The 27,303-nt window shown below is 40.4% G+C and overlaps 1 long non-coding RNA gene across 1 annotated transcript; it reads right to left on the reverse strand.

The window, feature by feature from the left end:
• On the reverse strand, positions 1 to 27,303 carry LOC119476041. The gene is made up of 3 exons (XR_005203932.1): positions 27,175 to 27,303; positions 11,557 to 11,692; positions 1 to 280 (listed from the first exon to the last, which is right to left on the reverse strand). It is a non-coding gene; the product is annotated as an uncharacterized LOC119476041 (long non-coding RNA).

Genomic DNA, 27,303 nt, shown 5'->3' on the forward strand with positions numbered 1-27,303 from the left:
GTGGTCAGGGGGAAGGAGTAGGGAAGCTCCGATATGGTCACTGCTCATCTTGAGGATTTGGTGTTAAAGAATTCCCTCCAAAAACACAGCTGAGGTTCACACTCCATGAAACTCAGGACTGTGAAAGCAGCTCCGAGGTTTCAGCTCCAGTTAGGTTCGTAACAGCAGGTAAAATATGTGGTCAGCTCTGTTTTTGCAGCTTGGGTGATAATGATCACCCTACACCCCCTGTGACTCCAGCTGCCTGCCACACAGTGGTGGTGAGTCTGGTGGTGAGGAGCTAAATTGGCCCCGTGGAGAGACGGAGAGGGGGGTGAGAGAGATTGGATAGACAGCTCCAGCCTTTTATTCTTCAGAGGTCACTTGAGACAAAAAGTTGTTAAGATGACCACCGTAGCCGAGTGTCAGTCACACTGGCCCTTCAGAGCGCCGGGGCAACAGTGAGGGACTGAAATGGGGCAAAAGAAAAGAGGGAGAGGTGGCAGGAGTGAAGATAAAGTGTTTGAGGTGGAGATGAGTAGAAAGCGAGAGCACAAAACTCAATCCGAGTGTGTGAGAGAAAGTGAAAGATTGAGACAGCATGATAAAACTGGAGAATTAATGAGCGACGGAGGCAGAGCGAGCGTGTGAGGGAGAGAAACCGATGGGGAGAGACGTGGGAATGATGGGAAAGAAAAGGTCAGTGTGCAGATTGTGTCCTCTGAAGAATTTATGAGCGGCGTTATGACTCATCTGTAGCATCGTGCAGCCTTCGATGGCCGTGTGGGTTAAAGGAACGCTGCGTCTGAACCAAGCTGATTTCACAAAAACTTGTATTTTCTCTCCCTCCACTCATCCTTTATGCATCTTATCTTTTTTTGTCCAATACAATATGTGCTTTAATCTAATGAGATGGCTCTCTCAGAGTGAGACAAGATATATGCTTAAAAACAATCCAAAGCAAATAAGGTAAATAGTGCGCACATCAAACCCCAGTTGGACAAAAGTGCAGGACAAAAAGAGAGGTGATTCAAATAGATGATTCAAAACATTAAGAACAAAATTCTACTGAAAACTGTACAAAATCAGACAAGTCATTAATGTAGAACCAGAGACTTTCTGCTTGTTTATCCAATGAGTTTTACCATCACATTGCATGTCGCGGCATCCTTCTAATGGCTTTCTAAAAGCCACTTTAGACGCCTTGTAGATATAGACATTTCCAACATGTTATCTTTCAAGTTATTTGGCTTGCTTTACTCACGGTTGTGGTGACTTGTTTGGCTTTTCAGGCTGACTTGATGTCGAATGGCTCGTGCAGTAAATAGAAAAAAAATCAAGGTTGTTCCAACATACATTCAACGAAAAAAATAGGCCTTTACAACAATCGAAACCAAATCAAAAGAGGCAAAACTCAAATGAAATGATAAGCAAACTTAAATTATCTAGAGGTATACATTATACGGTAAACGTTCAAGTTGAGAACTGTCTCTTGTTGGTGTCTTCAGCCAGAAATTGCCCACACCTGACTATTAATTGGCTGGAGCACAGTGGGATTTGTAGTCCTATAATTTTTTATGACCTACAGAGGTCACCCTTAGCAAAAACAAAACCTTCTCTAAAATTGCATGTAAACAAAAACATATGATATATAAACCAAAAATGGAAAACCAAACACTCAGGAAAAGACAAGATGTGTCATATTCTGCAGCAGAATCAGAGGAAATGCTCACGAAAACATGACATATGGAAGGAGATCTCTGAGCAGGTGAACGCCATTAAATTTGCCATTAAGTGCGTAAAAGCAGGTAAAGAGCAATTTGACGGAAATCTGTTAACTGAGAGCTTGTTGCACTCAAACAGAGGAGCATCAAGGCTGCCGCTGGAGCCTCCCGAAGCAATTAATGCATCCCTGCCATTACTGGAACTGCGTCTGTCTCTGGCTTGGTCTTATAAACAACATTATCTTTAATTCAATAATTGAGGGAACATCCATACATTTACCTTTTGATGTCATGTAATTGTTTTAGCATTAAGCTTCACAACAAAAGTGAGATTTCACATTACTACGTGTGATTCATACAGAACAAACTGGAGATACTGAAGGTTGACGAATTCTCAAATGTAAGAAAAAGCTGCTTGGTCTGGTAGTTTTCAAATAAAGTTTTTAAAGAAGCGGTTAAAGACCCCTTTTCTATCATTGAATAAACTGATGACCCCTGACTAAGTCACATATTTTATGGATATTTCATATTATATTCAATGCATAACAATAACAACACTGAACAACTGATAAACTAGAAATAGTGTACTTATTATCTACAGGAAGTTTGTGTAAAATGAGCGATTTGGATGAATTTTGAATCATAGATGAGTATTCCTGTGATTTTTAGTAACGTTTAATAGATTTGTTTTGTCTGTATTATGTTTTTTAAATACATTTTATAACAATTTAATTTAGTTTTATTCAAAGAGATAAATGAAATGCTGAGATATAGGCCAACTATATATATATTTTTAGGAAGTTGTCTTTCACCCCTTAAAATCAAGAAGGCCTCCCGACCCCTCGTGAAGTTTTGACGACCCCTGGTTGGGATCAGGAGCCCCACGTTGGGAACCAGTGCAGTACAACGATGTCATTGGTGAAAGAACTTGTGTTGCTGTGTTGCTGTGGATTGTGTCTTTAGGTGTGTAGAGCAGTTGATATTTCATCTTCATCGGAACAAAACAATGACTCAACTTAAACACAGTGGTCCGGCATTATCTTAAGCACACCCTGCTAATCTTTCCTGGGAACATGACATTTTCTAAATGGCAGGATGGATTGATTGTGTTTTTGTTGATATTTTGTAGGGTGTTTTCCAATTTTCAGAGGATTTATTGGCACGATGGGACTTAGTGTTCAGTCAGTTTATTGATTCAGCAAGATTACCAGAAACTTTGAATACGTTTTTAAAGGTCTAATGTTTGAGTCATTCCAACCATTAAAGGAACAATGAGGGATGTTTGTGTAATACTTGAGATCAACAGATGGAGAGGTGGATAAAGATGATGAAGACAAAAACAACACAATGTGACATATAGAATTTCTCACAGCAAATTATGCAGGTAATAAAGTGGAAAGTCCCACCCACGTATTTATCGAGAATTTCAACAACCCTTTACCCTTTAAGTCTGACAATTTATTGTAATGAGAAGTCTGCTCTGGTAAAGGTTTTCAAACAAGCGCTGTAGGATACCAGAAAGGAAAGGATGAAAAGCATCTGCACACAACACAGATCACTTATTATTTGTTTCCAAACACTATATTTGGATTGGAGATTAAAAAAATGAGGAAAAAAAACTTTTTTCAGCTTTAAGAAAAATTCAGTTTGCTTTTTACTTCGTTTTGGCATCCTTTTTTCACAGCTTTCGTCATCCTTCCTTTTATAATATTTTACTCACCAGGTTACAGGCTATAACATAGATTATGAATTCAAGTAAAAAGCTTCAATTTTATGAGTAAAAAGTTTAGGATAGCTATATTTCCTGACAATTTCCATGCCAGTAAACACTTGTTAGATGTCACCAATTTTCAGACAGCAGGTGTCTTACTTAAAAAAAGGTAAATGCGCTTCTCGATGCGTGTTGTGATTCACAAGCGGCGTCTTCACTCTGGTGTCTGAAAGCTAAAGAGAGACGTTTAGACGTGAAGCTTCACCTGCTGCCATAGGGGCCGGATTTCACGTAAAATTTCTGGCTGGTTAGGAACTATAGATTATCCTTCACACCGCTCACGTTTGATATATTAGTTTGCCCTCTCCACTCTACACTGGATCATCTCTTCTTGTGCCCACAGGGATTTCATGGTGGAAATGCTGCTACTACACGTGCCATGTTTAGATGAAAAAAGGAAGCATGTATAGAGTGTCTCCATCTCTCTCCACATCACTTAAATAGAAAAAACTAAAAGACTGAAATACACAACTTTAGGCAGATAGAGTGAACAAAGAGAGGTTTTTGTTCTTTTCTCTGACTCACATACAAACATTTTATATATATATGCTTTCTCTCACACAGACATACAAGTTCACACGAGGCAAAAATACTCATAGCAACATAAAGAGACACATCCCTCGCCTCCTCTCTCACACACACAGATACGTGTTTTGTCTCACAGCCAGAAATACACAAGCAAAGACACTTGGAAGCAGTCAGAGTTTATATACACATCCTCCAAGGCTGCACACTTAATGTGTTAGATTAATAATAGGAGATGTTTAGAAGATTCTGATCTGCCTCAAAATGCACAGAATGACAGACAATCATGCTCATTTTGGGAGGATATTTAAATCATGTATTAAGTCTATGTACAAGGATGAATTGTGCAAAATGTGATGACCACTGAGGTTAGACCATTTTAATTAATTATGTTGCTATAGCGCCACCTATAGGGGGAATAGTGTGGATTTTTGCAGGAACGTTCGGCGTGGATATGTGCATGTGTTATCTGAATTAAGCTGAAATTGCATAATGCATTCAAGAGTTATGGTAGTTTATGTACAATAGGCAATGTCTACAAGAATTTAAATATTTTATTTACCTAATTTTGTAAAAAAGATGAAAAATGGATGCAGGAGACGTACAGGGTTGTCGGTAAAGAGCCAAATTCCCATCAGCTGTTTACAGCAGCAGGAAGAGGAGATATTTACCTAGAAATAAGTAAATACTGTATAAGGAGGGGAAAGTACATCATAAATCACTCTGTATGCATATCTATGTTAATTTAATGTTCTGACTGTTTTCAAGTGTTGACAGAGACAGTATAGTACCTTCTTGATTTGGATTCAGTCATCTAGCCATGTTAAAGGTGCCCTGTGGAGTTTTCTTGTAAACAGAGAAAACACATGTTTTTTTTAATGTTGGTTTCTTTTTCTTAAATGTTTGAATCCTGCATTGTTTACATCCATGTTTTACTAGGAGTACTACTACTGGATATCTTGGTGCATTACCGCTACCCAGCCCGTTCTCATTCCCAGGGAGTCAAATACCGACGCTGTGTCACAGCCGTCGGTGTTCGATACTGCCGCACAAGGCACCCTTTAGTTTAGCGCCTGTATGAGAAGCACCAGGCTTTCCATTAACTACAGTGTAAACCCAATCGCGGCAACAATAAACACTCGGAGAAAATGTGCCGGGAATGACTGTGTTGACGTAGTTTAAAGAGAGAAAAGAGACAGACAGGGTGAGCGGGAGGGGAGGTGGATGGGTCCAACAAACACAGGGCTTTCATCCAAGAGACCGCTGTTTGTGTCCCGTGTGTCAAGTGACACGTTCACGTTACAATCAGCTGTTCATTCGTGTCCCGTGTTCACAACAATCAGTTTCATTTTCACTTTACAAACGTAGTAGTTTCAAGCCAAACCATGCAGTTCTTTCCTAAACCTATAAGTGGTTTTGTTGCCTAATGCTAAACTGATGCCAAGGGGCGTGACAAAGAGTGTGGAGACCACACTGGGGTGCGCAGATTGTTTTTTGTGCACAACCTACAGCAATCAATCTGCTTTGGCAGAAGTAGCTGGCTTGCACTGAAAGCTGCAGGAAGAACAAAGGGAAATTTCAGAGGGGAAATAATTTTTCTCCTATGTCTCACGGTTCAGGAGTTATGAGCCAAAATATCAAATTTGACACATGGCCACTTGTTGGTGCTGTCCACACCAAAAACCAATCACTTGTGATTTGGCACTGAACTTTTTAACCAAAAGTCAGTGAAGTATGTGACTGAAGCATGTTATGTGGTTGGTCTCTGGGATATCTTGCCAACTAACAGACAAACAAGCACACAGGACAGAAAACAAAATGTCTTTGGCAGAGCTACCAAACAATACTTTTGTTCTTTCTGTCTCACTTCCACTGATGCACACATGTATGTACACGCACACACAGGCTCACACACACAGAGCCGTATCAATCAAGCTATTCCAGGAAGCCAAAGAAGAGAGAGGAGATAGGCAGTCCTGTTCTCAGATGCCGGTCTGCCAAAGAAAAGCTGTTGGCTGCTGCCAAGGTTGAGCGAGCATATTGCCTCGTAATGGAAAAAGAATGGAGAAGCAGACACTGCACATTGTCTGAAACTCTATCAAATGATTTCTCTGTCTCTCCCTGCACAGCCACTGTGACACAGTGTCTGATAATAGCGGGCTTGTGTGTCTGTGTGTACCTGTGTGTGAGACTGTGTTTGTCAAGTGTGTGACAGAATTGATGTGTTCAGTCGTTTGGCATGCCTGCCGCCGGTGTGTTTCTGTATGTGTGTGTTTGTGCGTGCGTGTGGTCGGACACCAGATAGTTGTCGGAAGCAGCTGTTGATCACCGATAAAGAAAATGTTTCATTCTGAGCACAGACATAACATAACAGCATCGTCACAAATGCCTGTGTAGCGTCTATCTCCTCACAGCTGCACTCACACCTCTTTCCTTCGAGACAAAACTCATCTGTCAGAGAGGGAGAAATGGACCATATATTGCAACATTTCACACAAAATTAGTTCCTCATCATCGAAAGTAATCTGTCTGTGTGGGTTTATGTCCAAATATCAATTTCAATTGTGGATGTGAAAGGAAAACAGAGCTGTAGATGTCATGAATGAGAGAACTCGCTGCACATCACTGGGAGTTGAGGAGCCTCTTAAGTGGGATTTTATTAGTTTATTTATTAGGTTGTCTACGATATGATGAAAGTGTGCATTTTTTTTTAGCAGTGCCCTGGTGGAGACATTCACACCAGACATATAGCTTTATGAGTGCATTTACAGATTACTACTGACTGATCCTCGGAAACAGCTGGAGGTTAAGTGCTTTTCCCCAAGGGCAGTCAGGCTGGTTGGGCAGGAAAAAAAGCTCTTCAATGGATGTCCAAGAGCACTGATTCAGTTTTCCAAATTAAGAAATGTATAGCTGCATTTAAATATGGGTACTGGAGAACCAACACAGTCTACCGGCAGTTCGTTAAATAGACACGAGTCTCGTGTACATAGACACGACTTTCAACAACACATTTCCGCTCCAGTCTTTTCAAAATAAAACTACGTAGTTAAGTTTAGGAATAGATCGACTTAGGTTTGGTTAGGCTCAGGCAACAAAACTACTTAGTTATGTTTAGGAAAAGATTGTGGTTTGGGTTAACATAACTAAGTTTGGAAATTACGTGGCAAATAAATCAACTTTGACTTGTGGTTTCACACGAGACACGAACAACGGTCTCCTGGGTGAAAGTCCTGTGTTCCTTTGACCCTCAATTCTGCTCAAGTTCTTTTCAGTTTTACGCACCATTGAACGGCTGGCTTACCTTTGTCATTGACATTTGGTAACCCGTTGAGCCCTTTTATCAGCTGCTGGCAGGTGCTGTACGCTATTAGTATCCTCCCATCTCAGTCTCATTCACACTCTCGTCACTAGTGTGTGTGTGTGCATGTGTGCGTATTGGTGTAAAAAAAAACGTTGATATGTGGGTGTCAGTGTCAGAGCGTCAGTGATGGTGTGACTGTGTGTACGTTTGGAGACCGCCTCAAAAGTTTGTGTGCGTGATTGAGACCTAAAGAGAAAAACACATTAAGCCGATGCTGTCATCTCCTTTCTCAACTGTCTTCTTCTGCCAACGAACAATGCCCACCTGTGCCAATCGCCGTCACTCATGTCTGTTCCTTCGTCTAACGCAGAGAGAAACACAGGAATTCAATTCAGTTTTATTTATATAGCACCAAATCATACCAGAAGTTATCTCAGGACACTTTCATGTAGACTCTACTCTTTATAATATTATTTACGGAGACCCTACATTCCTGCGAAAGTGACAGTGCCATTTTAACACAAATAATAATATTTAATAATAATTGTTGAGCAGGAACATGAGGGCAGTAGGTGGATTGCAACCATTGATTCAATGCTCTACAGCCCCGGAGGCAAAAATAGGCGCAGAAAGCGACGAGAAAGCACAAAACTACAGGAGAGAGAAGACGTTGAAACTTATTGTTGTCTGAAACTATGGGAATTCTATTTCAACTTTAGTTTTGAACCCGAACAATCTCTATCGGTGCATCATGGGAAGTCTCCCACAAGTCGAGGCCTATAGCAGCATAAACTAAGGGATTCAGGTTCAGGGCTCACCTGAGCCAGCCCTAACTATAGGCGTTATCAAAGTGGAAAGTCTTAAGCCTTTTCTCTTAAATGTGGAGAGGGTGTCAAACTGGGAGCTGGTTCTACAGGAGAAGAGCTTGATAGCTGAAGGCTCTGGCTCCCATTCTACTAATAGAGACTCTAGAAACCTCAAGTAACCCTGTACTCATGGGAGCGCAGTGTTGTAGTTGGATAATAGGGTACTACTTAATGAGCTCTTTAAGATATGATGGTGCATGACCATTAAGGACTTTGCAGGTGAGGAGTAGGATTTTAAATTCTATTCTTGCCAGTACAGAGAAGCTAATACGGGAGAAATATGATCTCTTTAACTAGTTTTTGTCAGTAGCCTACATGTGCTGCAGCATTCTGGATCAACTGGGGAGTCTTAAGGGACTTATTGGGGGAGAAGAACAAAGAGAGAGAGAGAAAGAGGGAGAGAGAGAGAGCTCTCTGTGCTCCGCAACACACACACACACAAACGGGGCTCAAACATGCCATGACATTTCATTAGGGAAGATTTTCAACACAATTTCCAATTCTCAAATGTCAATACCACTGCGCCTGTCTGCACCTGTTGGGTATTGTCCTACATTTGTTGTGTCAATCCCGTATTGTCTAACGGTCTCGGAATGCGTCAGCACCAATTAGCCAGGAAATATTCCTCGTGCATCCTTTGCACCCAGCAGAAAAGAGCAGCCTTTCCCCTCAGACCAGCACACCAACCTGCAGTCACACTTTATCTGGTAGGAGAAGGAAATGCCATATTCAAAGACAATGTAACAGAGAGATACTAAGGGGAGGAAATAAATCCTCAATTTATTTATTTATTAATTTATCTATTTGGGACATTCCATGTAAGCAAATGAAATAGCATTGCCTTGTTATAGGAAGATGAGACAAGAGTCTACAACAATGCTAGCAGCTCTGTGAGACTGTATGTAGGCACAGCAGTGCATTGAGTTTGATGCTGATGTCATTACGCTAACATGCTCACAATGACGATTGGAACATGCTGATGATTAGATGATGTTTACCGTGTTCAACATGTTAGTTTAGCCTGATAAAAGTCAGACGATCACCATTAAATCCATCCAATAGTTGTTGAGATATTTCAGTCAAGACCAAAGGGTTGGACCAACAGACAGACAGACAGACAACTAGGGCTAGAAATGCAACAGTAATTTCAAGTCAACCATAAAGACCAGATTCAGATCATAGACTGTATATAAGAAATAGACGTAGTCACACTGACGTTTTGAAGCCTTGATTTCGGTATTTTGGCCATCGCCATCTTGGTTTTTGCAACCAGAAGTGACACGAGAGGGCGGAGCTAAGTACAACCGATCGCTGAATTTTTCAGGCAACCAAAAAGGTTATAATTACTTTCATGACCTGCAAACACACAGTGAAAGGGTTAAATTTGGAAGATGAAAACACGGACAACTCCCAGACCGGACAACGCCATGGTGGCGACCTGTCAATCACAATGTAGCCACGCTCTAAAGCATACCCTGCTTTATGGTCTATTTGACTCAAAATGGGACCATAATTTACTAAATGAACATCGTGCTGTACTGAAGAAGACTTGAAACTAGCGATTGAGACCATAAACTCATGTTTACAATGTTTACTGAGGTAAGAAATCAAGTGAGAAGTAGGCTCATTTTTCTCTTAGACGTCTATACAATCAGACTTCTTTTTGCAACCAGAGGAGTCGCCCCCTGCTGGTTATTAGAAAGAATGCAAGTTCAAGGCACTTTCCTATTGACTTCACTTCTCAGACCCGGGGGTTGCCCGCTGATTCAAATCAATTATTTATAATGACGAATCATTTATTTTCAGAGAATGTTGCAGAAAATAAGTTGCAGCAATGTTCTTTCAGCAACTATTGCCCTAAAAATACACACAAGAGATATGATAGTGCATCCCAAAGTTTCTGTATATACTGTACTATGCACCCTGGCTTCTTCTTTTCAACATCCAAAATCCCCTCTTAATCCTTGTTTGTGTCTTCGATTTGTGGTTATTGATATAACACAATAAAACTCTGTCTCTTTAATTGTACCCTCCATTTCTTCTTCTTTTAAATGTACAATGTAAAGAAACCTCCACCAAGGACGTAACATGAAGCAGAAATAGCAACACTTAAGTGTCTTCTACTTCCACAAGGTCGTCATCAGTTTCAAGTTTTATTTGAATAGGCCTGAAGGTGCATGACTGGAGGCGTGTGCACAAGGTGCCTAAGTCAATATGAACCATAAATCACAGCATGAGAAGATAATGACTGTAATCATCATAAGGAGTTGCAACCTCCACCGAGACTCAAATTATGAGCCGTCATGTTGAATGCAAGTGAAATTAGGCCAAAAATAAATAGGGGGGAATTTAATTAGGTGTGCAGCTATCCAAATAATGATATCACACATCTTTCTGAAAGTGTACCACGTTAAAAGAAACTTCTTTTGTGTGCAACTGCATGAATAAATATTCTCAGGCGGAGAAAATTGCTTGCTCACTTTTTGTCTTGTTTATCCGTCATGGTTTATTTGACTAATCCACAACAAGCCTGCCAGGTATGCTGTTACTGTAGACATCTTTACAGTTTTATAACTTTCCTGCACGCTTTATGAAATCATTTTCATTAAGGTAAAATATTACAACACTTCTGTTTTATACTGTCATGGGCATTTAAATTTGAGGGCATTGTCTTCATATGCTGTACTCCAAATCTACCTACCAATTTATCTATCTATCTTTTTATGGAGGACGTAACCTGCCAAAATAAAATATAAATTAAAAAATGACTCGATAAATAAATAAATAACTATGTAGTTGAATGTAGCAAAAAATAATATTAAAAATAATTGTAGCCATCAATCAATTGATAAGATGTGATTCAAATTTAATAAAAATAAATCCGTAAATAAATAAAAGGAATTAATATGAAGATAAATAAATAAAGAAGCAACAACAAAAAATATCAATTTATGTCACATTTTATCAATTAATTAATGGCTATATTTATTTTTAATATTATTTTTGCTACATTCATTGACATATTTATTCATTTATTTATTTTTAAAATTTTCTTTTAGGGCTTTTTGGCCTGTATTTGATAGAACAGTGGATAGAGCGAGGGGGCAACATGCAGCAAAGGGCTGCGGGTCGGATTTGAACCCGGGTGCTGTGGTAAGGACTTTTGATTTTGGCAGATTACATCCTCCATATCTACCGCTTGCCTTTTTCAGAATAACCCTGCAGGACACTGAATACTCAATCTGATTTTAGACTCACTGTTAACATCAACACTATAAAAAGTATCGCTTACTACAGTAGATGTTTTGGCTCTTGTTTATGACTGTTTGGCTTCATCTTTTTCAAGGGTGCCAATAACTCTGGAGGACACGGTACAACTTGACTCACCTCTCTGTGTGATCCATGCTCAGCGTCCAGTTGGGTGGCGGTCTTTTTCTTGGATGAAAAGCTCAGGTTGTGCCAGCCTCTTCCCCCCCAGGGGCAGGCCTGAATGGAGAAGTGAATGGTGGTGCAGGAGGAGAAACTGAGAGGAGAAGAAAGGTTAATTGGTTTTGTTGACCATCTGTCTGCGGAGGAGGAGGCGGCGGCGGGAGGAGACGGCACACCTCAGGTTGAATAGTAAGGAGTAGGATTTACAGGCGCTGATTGGCAGTGACCAGTGTGGTCACCCATCCTATTAATAGAGCAACTTCATCTCTCAGATGAATTCATTCTTCCCTTTTATTGCCTCTGTCCTTTCTTTGTGTGCCCTTCTGCTTTTTTGTGCCGGCTGCGTTTCTCAACCATCTATTTCTTCGGCTCTTTGTGTACCTCACACAGGTTGACTGGCTGACAAAGTATCTCTCCGTCCTGCTCTCCCACTATCTCTTTCCGTGTGCCCTTACGCTCTCAACAAGGTGAATGAGCCATAGATATCCAGCTGAGAGAAAAGGAGAAGTAGCTGAGCGATGCATTCAGCCAGTCTAAAGGCATAGCCGGGGCTGCTTCCCCCAGGGGGGGCAGCTGTACCTGCGAAAACCCGGGAATCTCTCCGTCTGCACTGCTGGGCCCGAAAGTGGGTATTTCTATCACCACTCAGAGACAGAGAGATGCAGGGAGAAAAATAGAGACAGCCATCACCTCCTACTGTAACCGACTATGACTCTTTTATGTGCAAGCTGGGACATGAACAAGTCACTTCAGTTTGATAAACTCTGGTTATTTCTGTCAAGCAAGTTTATATAACATACCTTAAGGGTAGCAGACTCAGCGTCATAAATAGAAAGTGAATTACAGCAGCTTTTAGCTATTGAATTATGGTTGGGAATGAAAACCTCTTTGAAGCAATCCTGATAAAAGTGGATTGCCTGCTTATAGCTGCTCATGATGACCTTGATGCTTTGAGGTTGTAAGGCAGCGCCTGCTGTGCACCTGAGAGTTTTAATGCTGTTCCCTTCCACCTTTCATGTCAGTGTAATGACGAGTAACATTTCTAAGGTGTTGTGCTATGCCCTCTGTCTTAAAGCAGGCTAAAAACCTGCTTGCAACTGCACCTCAACAGTATATTATATTACGTAATGAATATAATGATGTAGCCCGGTTTCACGCTACAGTTGTTCAAGACTCATAATGTCTTCTCCACAGAACTGGACAGCCGGTTAGACTATTGTCAGGTCATTAAATGGGTGTTATCAGTGGTTATAAGACTCATAGATGTGGGTCAGAAGGGGCCCGCTGCACCCACTAGTAGGTTTTATCATCGATTGACATGGGTCATTACCAAAAGAAGGAAAAGAAAACGACAGCGACCTCTAGTGACCGTATTAATTATGATAGGAGCAAAAGTGGAAGTCAGGTGCTGTAGAAGAGACAGTGTGAAACTCCCTGAGGCCAGCGGCGATGGATGAGGCACAAAACACTTTTGGAGATCAGGGTTTGCATCCCGTGTAAAACCAACTACACGTAGTTTGTCCAAAACGTTCCCCTCCGACTCGTCACATACTGATGCTTTGTCAGACCCTTCGGCGTCTCTTTTCGGTCGCAGTAAACATATGCTTAATGTTGTGAATTAAACACAAACACTTTCTTAGGTTCAGGCAACAAAACCACTAGTTAGGTTCAGGAAAAAACAACATGGTTGGGCTTAAAACTACTATGTGTGTACGGTGAAAATGTGACTTGACACTGTGAACACGGGACACGGATGAACAGCTGATTGTAATGTTGAAAGTCATCCAGGAGACCGTTGTTCGCATCCTGTGTGTTAAGTCTCACTTTTACTTTATAATCAGCTGCTTGTTCGTGTCCCCTGTTCACGCCGTTTAGTCTCATTTTCACTTTAGAAAAAGTCGTTTTAAACACAGCCATGTCATTCTTTCCTTAAAACTAAGTGGTTTTGATGCCAAATCCTAAATTGCCGCCAAGGTGGTGACAAAGCGGCAGCATGTGACAAGTTGGGATGAGAACGTTTTGAGCAGACCCCACTTACCCACATCTATGAGGCTTATAACGACCGATAACACACATTTAACAAGCTGATAAGAGTCGAATCGAGAGAAAGATTAAAGGGAAAACTCTTCTTCATGGGAGACCAGACAGCTTATAAAACACTTTAGAAATTACTCACCACAGGAACCAAAGCTGCTAAATTATCACATACAAGCTTAATTTAGTGAATTTGTGTTTCAGCAGAGGCAGAGCCGGTCCTCATGACATGTATGCTCAGCTGTCTGCCAGAAACTGACTTAAGTATTAAGGTGGTTGTATCTACAAGGCTCTATATATAATACATACTATAATAAAGCTGAGACCAGACTCATCCTGCAAACCCCAATTTATGCCAAAACATTCTTAATTCAGTTCAGAGTTATGCTCTATCAGAAAATGTTTTAGTAATTAGAAAAAGATACATTAACCTTTATCAAGTTGTTTTATCCGCCTAAAAATGAACAGATAAAAATACCCAATTCATGCTCTTGTCAGAATCCAATTTATATTGTCACTAAATAGTTGTTAAAGCTGCAATTATCCGTGTTTCATCAGTGTGTAATGTGAAAAGGGTCGCTCGTATTGACAAACCCACAGAGAATCATCACTCAGCTATGCAGAGCTTCTTAACTTCTTTCAGCTCAATGTTTTAATTGTTGGACCCACAACTTTACTGGTTTGGTTCACTCTCACTGCTCTCATTAACCTTGTTTCCAGCAGCGTCAGACAGCTGTTTTCAGTGAAAAAGCTCTGATAAAACACCTTTACGCTACCTGCCCAGCACCAAAACAGCAAATAGACAAAGTTAGTGACTAGTTTATGAATATAATGGAGCATTTAGCAGTTAAAAAGTCAGATATGTTTCTAGGAGTTGGAGGAGTCAATAACAAAGCGACAGGATTTACATTCCTCAGGGTGGATATACACAGAAAACAGGCTAATGTTGCTGCTGGATGTGTAAAAAGGCAGCTGTTTCTTTACTCTCCTATGACAGTATACTGAATATCTTTGAGTTGTGGACAAAACAAGACATTTGAGGACGTCATCTTTGGCCTAGGGAAACACTGATCGACATTTTTCACCATTTACTGACATTATATAGACCAAACAACTAATCGATTAATCAAGAAAATAATCAACAGATTAATCAATAATGAAAATAATTGTTAGTTGCAGCCCTAATCTGAACCACAGAGAAATAGTCAGCAGCCATGCATTCTCTTTCAGCTGTATAAAATATTGTGTCTAAACTGTAATTTGTTATCTAACATCACTTATAGAAGGAATTAAATTATTCCTTCGAGCCTGAACTCTCCTGCTGCAGCAACGCTCTTAGTGAAAAGGTCAAACATCATTTGCTGTGCATTTGTACGTGCATCAATGTTAAATGATTAACCTGCTGGTAAGGCATGTTTGATTTAAAGTGTTTCACAAATTTCACATTTGTCACTCTTGCCATTTTAAAATAATATATTCCTATAAATACTGCAGAAAACAATTTTGGTCTGTTTGCAGAATAGATGTAAAAAACGATTTTATATCAGTCTTATATTCCTTTAAAACCTCTGCTAGATTTGGAGACTACATTGCTACGAGTAATAAATCGTGTTATCAGGTATTTTGTTGTGGAGGAGCTAATAAATGCTGCTGGATAAACACTTTATCTGTATCGTTTGTTGAGAGCACTAATCAATAATGCATTACACATTTCAGACACTTTGGAAAACACCACAGGGACCACTCTGCCCTCGTAAACTGTCAAGGGTGACATACACTTTTAATATCGTTCCATTTTCTGAATTACAGAATGCTGTTTGGACAAATGCTCTGCAGAAACCGCACAGCTTTATTTTCTGCAAATATCTGGCCTGCTGTTGCTCTCTGCCAGAGTGGGAATACAATTAGCAGGTACATTTTAACATAATTAACACTGTTTGAACAGAAGTTTGGTATTCTTGTTTCTATCCTGAATCTGTACAAACTTTAGGAGTGTTAATTTGCCCCTGAGTATGCTCTCTATTCAGGTACGAGGACTTGTTAAGATATTTATAAAAACACTGCAGAATAATTTAACCCACGCACAACTTCTGATTATTGCAGTTTCTAGCTGAAGTAGGTGAACAAGTCAATTAGACGAATGAGATCAAAGTCAGACTACAGATAAACATGATGTACATTACTATTCTACATTTTCTGCATTATTTTAGTGCCACCTTACAAAGAATGCTACTAAAAACAAAACATATTTTTCTATTTTCTCACTGTTATGATGGTGACTGATGTCAGCCGCGCTCACTTTGAAAAAAAGGTCTGTAGATGAAAAGTGACTCAGCGACATTGAGGATGTTCTTTTAAGGATAAACGGGGATGTAATGAATGAATCCTCTCCACCAGGACATTAACTTCAACAGAGCAGACGGTTTTAAAGCTGTTAATTATCAGCAGCATTTATGTATAAAATATTCACCTTTCTAATTAGCTGCTGTGAGGGTCAAAGAGTCTGTGCCATGTATTTAGTGAACAACTGCCTGAAGGCAAAAAAAGGTGATAAATGAAGAAAACTGTCTCACAAATGCAGTCCTGACCTGATGAGTGACTGAGTTGCAGGTGTGCAGGTAGATTGGGAGTGAGAGTGAGACGGAGTGCCACGCCCAGACAACAACAACAACACACACAGAGACAGAGACAGTGGACAAACAGGGGACCTACGCATTTGGTCCTTGCAAACGGAAATTATGTACGTGTTTATTTGCATATAGAGCGGGGAGGTGAGATCCGATCGCTATAGTGATCACTCGAGATGCATGTGGAGACGCGTTCTAATGCCAGGTGTGAACTGACGTACTTGGAGCTGTCCACTTGTGATCGGATCACCCAAGGCGCATGTTTATACCAGGTCTGAACAGGGCCAGAGTGGAGATATATTACATTAATTATGATCATTTTGGGGGAGTGGTTTTGAAGGGAGGCCTGAAGAGACTTACTTTCTCTCTAGATTTAGGGACTTCTGGAGCTAGTGCTTTTCATTGGAAAACAGTTGGCAACACTGGGCTCGGTTTGTAGGTTGGATAATTTTCTTTTATATCTATTGTACTCTTATTTTATTATATAATATCACTATGTTAGCGGTGCAACCGGTGAACCCACACAGGGGCCAAGAAGCTGTCAGGGGCCCATGTAGGACGACAATTGTTGTGCAGTTTTATTATTGTAGCTGGGCCCTTTTTACTGACTTGATCAATTTGGTGCTTCGGCTGCTGTCCGTGGTGCTGATCAGAGGCTGGTGTGTCCGAGTCGAGTCTAGAAGGTAACCCGCAAATTGTGAAATCTGGCAAAAACTTGCAAAAACTCTTGCGAGACTCGCTGCCCTACAACCTATCCTAACCTTAATTATTTTAGATCAATGCCTAACGTTAACCATCTCGCAAGAGTTTCTCAACGCGTGGGTTACCTTCCGATCACTACCGTGTGTCTGTATGTGCGCATGAGCGGCCCTTCGGCTGCTGTCCGTGGTGCTGATCAGAGGATGGGAGTTGCATATTGACATAGCAATTGTTTGCTTTTCAGTTGTCTTGAGTGGTTGTGTGTATGCATGCCTGTGTGCACTTACTTTTGGGAGTGAGGGCCCAAGAAAAAACTTTGCACTGGGGTGAATCACAACCATGTTGCATTGCTTGCTTCATCAACATAAAGAGGAAATGTTTTTAATGAACATATCTGCCACAAGAAGTCACAAGATGTACATACAGAACATTTCTGCAGATTGTTCACTGACTTATTTCATTTGTATTCCCTACAATATCAGCTCTTACAGTAGGCTACAATGTCAACTCAAAGCAACTAAACCACACGTACTCAAAGCAGGTTAAGGAAAGATTGTGGTCTTGGTTATTTGATATTAACAAAGTCAAAACTGAGACAGAATGAGTTTACTTTGTTGCCTAACCTGAACACACACACACAGGACTCAGGACACAAACCCCCGTCTTCATATCAAAGTCCTGAAAAAGTAGCACTTCCTACACTTCCAGCCACCCTAACAGAAATAGCACTGTCTTTCCATATGTCAGCTATTGTTTCTTAGCTATTCCTGATACTTGCCAAAGTTGGCTTTTGAAGTAAAAGTAACTATGCATGCAAATGTCTAATATAATATATATGGCATAATTCTATTAAAAGAGATATGAGGAGAATCGTTTGGCAATAACGGACTGGAAAGCTGTCAAACTTGAAACACTCACACCCACACACAGATACTTTTACCTCATGACCACTGACAAGAAATATCTTCTTATATCTGACTATTTTTTTGCAATCAGATGAAAAGGAAATCTTGGCAGCACCTATGATTAAATTTTAATAATCTCAACTAAATATGAGATAGAGCAGGGAGCATCTGATTTAAATGCCACATCCAACGCTGGCCTGGGATTTAAACATTCAAATATAAATAGTAGCATGCTGCCATTAAGCCGGATGTAGGATTTAGATGGATGTGCCTATTAAACAGTAGCTTAATGAAGAGTCTTTTTTCTATTCTCCAAAAGGTTCAGCAATAAAGTAAAATGAAGATCCATTTCTTTTCGTTTATTACGGTAAATTATTCATTCAATTTCTCCCTCTCTCTTCTTCAAGAGTCAAATGAGCTTTCAGAGTATCATTAAGACAATGAGAAGTCTGTGTTGAGTCTGGGTCACATTCACCCCCGGGACCATCCAGACTGAGGAGTTTATTGTGTTTTTTTTATTAAGATTGTTGTTGACTTGTTTATATCAGGCTTCCCAGTGATGACTCATTAGCGGCGCTGCAGCTGTCAATAGCTCTGTTGAACAAACTTCATCCTACTGTTAATAGAACTGTCTTTTTCCTTATTTCTGTCATTAGAGGGGTTTTTGTTTGTCCTTATGTGTTTTAATATTAGTATTCAGTCTGTCGGCACCTTTATTTAACTTCTGGAGAGATTATATTCAAAGGCAGATGATTACCAACCTTCTACCGAAACGGAAATAGATCAGTGTTTCTCAAAATGGCCCACAAGACTGTTCAAAAACAACTTTGGATAAGGTTTGGTTGAAGTTTTAGCACATAACACTATGCATTAAAGGTGCTAAATGCGAGATTGGGAGCATTTATATTGGCTCTCAATATGGCGACGGCTGAGTCGGCGGCTCACAGCTAACAGTGAAAACAACAGCAACAGTGCTGACAGAGAGAGTGTTAACCTGAGCGGGAACCAGAGGAAGGGTGAAATACGCTTCCACAACAACGCCGTCGGTCAGGACAGTGTTATCAGCTATACCCGTCGCATGAGAGCAGTGCAGAGTGTTGGCCGTGAGCTACTCAGTACACGCTCACATGCTCACATTAAAAAGCAGGCAAAGCTGACTGTTGGTAGGATGCAGGCGCAGCGGCAAACAAACACAAGACTCTCAACCGGGAGGCTGGTGTTCATGTCCCGTGTGACTTATTTTGTCACGTCAGTCGTCAGTCACGTGAGTCGTTTAGTATATTCAGCCCTGTGAGTCACGTGAGTCGCTGAAGTTAACGTCAACCACGAAAGTTTCCTGTGAAAACAGAAGTTTATTTTGAAAGGACACTATGCATGTAACAAGTGTATATTGGCACGCCGTCTCTGGTCCGTCCAAAAGTAACGCAAGAGGGTTGGTCTCTGATGCCGAGGGGCTTTGACCAAGCTGCGGTATTTGACAAGTTGGTGGAGTGAGAATGTGTTGACCATACATTTGCCCTTAAAACCAAAAAAAAAAAACATTCGATTTTGAAAAAGTGAACTAAACTGAACTAAACAATGAAGCTCCACATTAGCCTACTCTGCCAAAATCATCTGTTATTGAAGTGAATGGTTTTCTAATCTTCATCCTGAAGGTTTTTGCTGTGGTATAAAAACATCAAGTATTTACGGCTTTGCTAGCAGTGAGAGGACAGCAAGAGGTCGCTTGTCAGTTGAACCTAAACACAGTTCATCTAAAGCATGTGAAGAAATTACTAATGCTCTCATGTTTGCTTAGCACTGTACGCTCTCTACCCTATAAAAAACCACTGTAAATGCATGACCTCCCTTCTGAAAGCATGTTTATCTACACACAACCACCATCCAGCAGTAACCCAAAGAAATCCAATTTTGACACATAAAACGAAAAACATGAACCGGGTCAATAATTTCATCAAGTGCTACGATGCCCGCGGCTCTTTTCACAGATGTGGATTAAGACTAATCCTCCACCAGAGCATCGCTTTAAACAGAGAGCATCTAGGCTTAATAAACCACATGTGACATCATCTTTTACATCGCACTCACAGAGCTATATTTCTACAGATTATTCTCCGTCTGTGGCAGGTCAGGTCCATGTTATATGACTGGTAGGCAAACACACAAGGTCATATTAAAGAGTAAAAGTCTTCTTGTTAAGCCAAAGTGATGCATAAATAAATACCATATGTGTTTCCTTGGTTATAAGACATTTGCAGTGAGTGAGCATATGCTGTATGAGAGTGCAGACTCTGTAATTTAGAGAGCACGTGTCCATCCTTGAAAAGAACTTGGTAAAGTACAAGAAGTAAGAGTGGCTGCTGATAAAATGGATTTTTCCTCGCAGGTCTGACCTGTCTGTCACACCATGTTGAAAGAATCAGTGAGTTTATTTTCCTGTGCTGAAGTTCTTGTATTTACATTTTCGGGTGAAGATTTAGTTTTTTAATATTGTGTGGAGTGTAACATCCAAAATTACGAAAATACCGATTTGCTTTTATCAACTGGACTGGATATGCTGCTCTTTATTTAGTTCTATTTTATTGGACATTTCACATGTTTTACATTTCGCCTATTGTGATGAGTAATTGCCTTTGGGCCCATATTATATTCAAGATAAAAACACAGTTCTTCCCATTTTCATGTGGTGCTTTGCCTCTACATTGTCAAAAAAATATCTACTGTATTTTCAAGCCCTTATTTAAACAGAGAAAAGTCTCACTGAGTATGTTTACATGTTCACACCAGTTTTGACTCTTATCCTAGTGTTGATGATATTCAGGATATGATGTTCACATGGAAACCTGAGACCTGTACTAGCGAGCTCAACCTACCCAGGGTATCTTTTCCTTATCTGAGGTAACTAACCCTAACAACCATGCTAAGTGGTCCTACGACAGTGGTTATAAACTCTGTACATCAACCCAGGGTTTAACCTGAAGTTACCTTGCTAACTCCGAATCTTGCTTTGTAGTAAAGGCCTTCGGTTATTCATATCCCTGTACACTTTGTCCATAACAGACTCCTGGTTTTGATCTAGTTGTCTTTAGTTACCTCAACATTTCAGTATGAATTTGAGTTTCTGGCTGTGTGACCTCTTCTGGATTTGGCTTTTCCATCTGATCACTGGTGATGGAAAACAAGAGCGACAATACAATTCATTCTCTGAATTACACAACTCAGACGTTCACTTTAAATTTCACCATTTAGTTTTACTAACGATAACGTGCATAACTTGAGTTGACAAAACACGTGCACACATGGCAAAGGATGATAACAAAAACTGGCTAACGTCTCAACATGGCGCAAAGTACTGTTAGGGCACTTTCACAAGCCAACATTTAGTCCGTTTTAATTGAACTCTGGTGCGGTTCGTTTGGGCAGCCATGAACACAGTAATCGTAATTGAACCAAAATGTGCATTTGTTGAGACACCTGGACACAGGTAAATGACAGGTTAACATGAGTGGGAGAGGACTGACCTGGACTTCTGCAGAAGTCTGATGTTTGTTTGACATCTGGGCCAAAGAGAACACACAGAATATGCAAAATAAAGTCCACAAAAATAGCGACATTTATAAAGTCATTGGAGATAAACTGGAAGAGAAGGGATTCGTGCACATACTATAGTAGGTCAGTGCCGAATCAAAGTGAAAAAACTTTGAAAGCAATATATCAAAGCCTGTGATTCCCTGCAGAGAAGTGGCAGCTCTAGAGATGAAAATGATAAATTCACTCCTTCGTACAAGCAAATTATCTTTTTATTTGGTCCACTTTAATTTGTGCACTGTGAAACTGAACCAGACTAAATAGAATATGAACCAAAAGTATCAATTTCACTCTGATTCGAAGTAGACTAACAGTCTATGGCTCGTGAAAGCATCCTTAAAACCACGATAAAGGCTTTTCCAAGTTTCTGAAACCAGAATATGTACATGCTCAGCAAAAAAACAGGATACTAGTGTGTATGTAAAAGCACTCAATGATAGTAAAATGTCTTTTCCTGGATATGAAAGCAGCATAAAAACATCATGATGATGGATAAAAAACAGGCAACGTAAACAGCTGAAGAATGCAGCTCATATAGAGCACGGAGAGTAGATTATCTCTACGTATCTTCCCCAACAGACTGTGTGAAGCTGCTCTTCACCATGTCAGGGTTTTTCTTGGAGAAAACGACATAAAAGAAAACGAGCACTTTGCTCCTCAAGAGCTCGGTGGTTAACTACATCTGTCAGAAACATAAGACTGAGGGGAAGTGGAGGGCTTGATGTCGGACTAACACGGAAGCGGAGGAACGTTTTCCAGCTGATGAAAGGGAATGCTTTAATACCTGATGGTGCTAACTCGCTGTAATTGACCCCTTATGGCATTCCTCCATAAGAGGAGGATCTCCAGCGAATTGTAAGTGCTAACTTTTCTGGAACGATATGTGGATTGGCAGAACTCAACTTGAGGGGAAATTGAGCGTGTGTGTGTGTGTGTGTGTGTGTGTATGTGTGTGAGAGAGAGAGAGAGAATGAATTTTAAAAAAGAAAAATCACAAAATCCACTTCATGAACATGAGCATGTGTGGTGCATTCGTGAGTCAGTGTGAAGCTCCAACATGTGAAACTTGCCAAACAGAATTGCAGCTACAAGCTAGATAAGACGACAAGCAATTAAAAATGACATTTTAAACAAAAGATTGTATGAACATGAGATATTTTTTTCATTAAGCAGTTTACCCCCAGGTGATGATGTTCCCACATAGCCAAGCATGAACGCACCGTAACATAATGTTCAGACAGACAGCAGCACTGCCTATAAAAAGCAGTCCCTTGTTATTATCAGATATTTTATGTCTGGAAAGAAATATCCGGAAATAACAGAATATCCGTACATAAGAATATATATAATATGTTAGATGCTCCGATTGTCAGCACTTTACTACTTTACAAAGGTCTCTATGTTGCTACAGCATTCTGCAGCATCTTATTGTACAGTCCAGTCGGCAGGAAAAAATGTTGGCATTGTACGTTTCTGCAAATCACGGACACGTTGAATGTGGATGTTTTTGCATTCAGTCAGAACAAGTGACGTAGTACAACAAGTGACTGTTATTGAAAGTTACGTCTTGGTATAATAACGAATAACACGCGAAAAAGTCCTCTCAGGGCAGATGGGAGTGGAGGTGGATGGGTCAAACAAACACAGGACTTCCACCCAGGTGAGGACGCTGTTTGTGACCCGTGTGAAACCAAAAGTAAACGCTGACTTACCGCCTGTTACATAACGTTGTTACGCTTGTTACGTTAGAAAGTCCACTAAGGGCAGTTGTTTATTTATTTGCAGTAGTTACGTTGTTATGTTATTACAGCCCGGTCACACTAAAAGGCATATGAATGACATGGTAAATCACAAGTCATTTTGCGTGCAATAAGAATGCCTTGCTTTTGGCATGTCATTTGTACACCATGTGGTCTGTACTGATTGCAATGTGTAAACACATTTGCATATATATGCTACGTTCAGAGCTAGTGACGTAGAATAAAATGTGAGAGACACTATTTATTGTGGGTGGGAGGGGAGATGAATGGTTCCAACAAACACAGAACCTTTAACCAGGAGACCGGAGTTTGTGTCCCAAAGTGTTGTTGAGTTATTTAGAAGTTATGTTAGCGATGTGTTTTGCTTGCTTCTGTTACGTAAGTATTTTACATAGATTACATACTTATTTTATGCCCAACCATGATGTTTTTTCTAAACCTCAGTGAATGGTTTTGTTGCCTAAACCTAACTGCTAGTGTAGTTTTGACACGCAAAAAGAGGCGTACAAATGACATGCAAAACGGCTAAAACGCAAAATGTCCTTATAATAATAAAAAAGTATTTACATAGCACTTTTCTAAACAAAGTTACAAAGTGCTTTTCAGAAAAAACAAAACAAAAACAGCAAAAAAACAAATAAAATACAAATAATAAAGGGATCATAAAAACAAGAAACATCAGGGGAGAGAATACATTTTTTTAAAAAGCAGAATGAAATGGCCAGAGAGGGATGATAAAAAGCCAGCATCATATTAATTATTCAAAAACGCTTTCCCATAAAAAAAAGTTTTAAGAAGGGACTTAAAAGATGGTAATGAAGTAGCGAGTCTGATTTCAATAGGCAGAGTGTTCAACAGTCGGAGGGCTCTAACCGCAAAGGCCCGGTTACCTTTGATCACGAGTCGAGATCTGGGACCAACCAGCAGAGCTGCATTCATTGATCTAACGGAACGCCCAGGCACGTAGGGGGTCAATAGATCCTTGATGTAATTTGGGAGAAGGCCGTTTAATGCTTTAAAAGTGATCATTAAAATTTTAAAATCTATTCTGAACATAACGGGCAGCCAGTGTAAATTGGCGAGCACAGGAGTGATGTGTTCGTATCTGTAAGTGCCTGTTAAAAATCCTTGTAATGTCGTGCTATTTATATGGCTTCCCATAAAATCGGGTTGGTTATTGGTTTAACACAAACTATGATGTTTTTTCTAACCTTAACTAAGTAGCTTTGTTGCCTAAACCTAATGGTTTCACAACATTAACTGCCATTTTGCATTTCTGCAAGCGTGATACGAGGCTATTAAACATATTTTTGGTTCAGAAACGTTGACATTCAACGTACCTCACGGTTTGCAGTTTTGACATCTGAACTAATCAGTTTATCACATTTAAAGGAGCTGTCAAAAATCACACAAAAGATGCTTAACAAAAGATCGATTGTAAGAAGCTAAAGGGCCAAGAGCACCATCAGAGTCATCCAATAGGTCAGGTCGTCCAAACATAACGATCTCACTCATCTGATCTTGTGAGCCACGAGACATTTCTCATTAATTCCTTCACACACCCAAACAGACGCTGTTAGTTCATTGCAAACTTGCAGCTATAAGAATCAATGAAATCCCGTTTATTTGATTGTTTTCCCTGGCAAGCTTATAGTCTCAATATCCTAATTGACATTGATATTGAAATAGATGCCCTCTTTAATAAATGCCAGATAAGCTCTTAAGGATTTATGAACCTGCGGATGCAAATGTCAACTCGATCCCTCCTTGTTACCACTTCACCCCGGGGTTGAAAACGAGGTGAGAGGTCTTTCAGCGGCTTGTCAAAAAGATGGCAAAGAGGACAAAAATAGGGCGACTGTAAATGAGTCATTAAAGCAAGAAAGAGAAAAAATAATAACTTCTCATGATTTCATCCTCGCCAAGCAACATGTTTTTTTAGTTAATCAGCGCAGGTCTCTGTCGGGTTTGTGATTGCTTGGGGAATTCTGCGTTGGTTATGTGCAATTACTTAGTTGGCATTCAATAAGGCAGTGAAGCAATAAACTGGCTTTGTGTTAATCCAAGATTAATTCTCATGAATATTAGATCAAGGAGGGGGATTTCATATGGAGAAGATGTAAAATACTCACTCGAGATTTATCACCAAGTAAATAAAACTCATGAGAGGAGGTCGTGCAGCTCCGTCTCTTTGTGGGTGTTGCAGGCAGGATGCTCAGGATGTCATGATTACCGTTGCACTTAAGGGGCATAAAGCTTAAAGGGATAGTCCGGGTGTTTTAGGTTTAGGCAACAAAGTTATCCATAGTCCGTGTATTACCTACAGTAGATGACGATCGGCAGAAGCAAATAGGAGGTACTGCACGGAAGCAAAGCAATGTACTGCTGTGGTCAGGGTCGGCAGCAAAACGTATTTTAGACGCCTGAAAGAAAGGCTCTCGTCAATGCAACCAGACTCCATTGAAAAAAACTGTATTTTTACCTCGCAGAGCACGGAAGTTGCTGGTCTACCTCTGCCTCGGTCGGTTAGTTTGTTTGTGTTATTGTGTGACTTTTGTTAGTTTGGATTCATCAAAGTTCCGCAATAGCATAAACATACAAACCGATGGAGGCAGCGGTAGACCAGCAACTCCCGTGTTCTGCAAGGTAAAATTACAGGTTTTTTCAATGGAGTCTGGTGGCTTTGGCAAGAGCATTGATGCTACAATGACTCCAGTTCCCGTTGGAAAGAGCAGTCAGATAGCAAGGTAAAAAATATGTTTTGCTGCCACCCCCGTCCACAGCAGTACATTACTTTGCTACCGTGCAGTAACACTTGTCTGTTTCGCCCAGCTGGGGGCGTGCGCACCGCCATCTACTGTAGGTAATACACTGATAAGTACCTCATACAACCCCTCTTCATGACACCCGAACTATCCCAAGGGCCTTTTTTATATTTCATTTAGTAGACAAAAACATAATATTGACCCTGACAGACAAATTTGTTGATTAAGAATTCAAAATGAGTGGAGAGGAAGGAAAGGAGGGAGACAGAGAGAGATAAAATACGCTGCAAAGTGCGCTCCATCCAACACCGTCTGGTGATTTATCCTGTTCCTTCCTCCACTCTCCCAACCAAACACATCACACTCACAGCAGCCTTCTGCGCGAGATCATCATCACATAATTGGTTTTAAATCAAGAGGAAGAGCCTGCCGCCCAGCGGGGGCCGGGATCAATCATGGGAATCAATGACAAAACACTGAGATAATGCCTCCCAAATCACATTTCTCAGCCAGGAGGGGGGCCCGAGGAGCCGACCCCCGCGAGCCCGCGACAGTTAAGGGTGTTTTCTCTGTCACACGCCTTAATTGGTTTACGTGTGATTTACTGATGGGGATATTTATTGCATTGCAGTCGCAATATAATTCTATATATATAAGCAAAAGGAAAGTGTGTTATGGTACATGAAAGCTTTCTGTCATCATATACAGGAGGGATGTTACAGCGTGTAATAAAAACAGAGAGTACAAGTCAGAGTTCATGTTTGGGCATGTACTGCTAGTGCTGTGATAACTACAGATTTCTGCTTTTGTTCCCAGTGAGGACGTCAACATAAAGCGAGAGGAGCATCAAAAATTTATATTTTCCAAGACTGCATTGAATATGAATGGACTGAATATGTTGTTTGGCACACGCAGGGAAACTTTTAAAGGGCTGATGAGCATCAACTGCAGGCTGGGGTTTGTTTGTGAACAGAAATGTGTATGAAACTGACGGTAAAACATAAAGCTGAAGTAGAATAAACAAATGAAAAGACTCTCAGTAAGCTGTCCTCCTACTAGAGACCAGTTATTAGCAACCTTTTTAGCTTGAGCTCAACTGGAACCTACCATCTGCTCAAACAAGCGTGGTGTGAGCTGAACAGGTACAAGCATTAAAAGAATACGCATATACAAACAAAACAGTTAACTGATTACCTACCTCGATATTGCTGACTTTTAGTTTCAGCTATGGCATACACAAGTACACGCAGATGCTCTCTAACAATAATAAAAGGTCATCTGCTGCAGATGAGTTTCACCTTTTCTTCCTCAACTTGAGTGTGTTCAG

The sequence above is a fragment of the Sebastes umbrosus genome, chromosome 17, assembly GCF_015220745.1.
Source record: "Sebastes umbrosus isolate fSebUmb1 chromosome 17, fSebUmb1.pri, whole genome shotgun sequence".
NCBI classification, from domain to species: Eukaryota; Metazoa; Chordata; class Actinopteri; order Perciformes; family Sebastidae; genus Sebastes; species Sebastes umbrosus.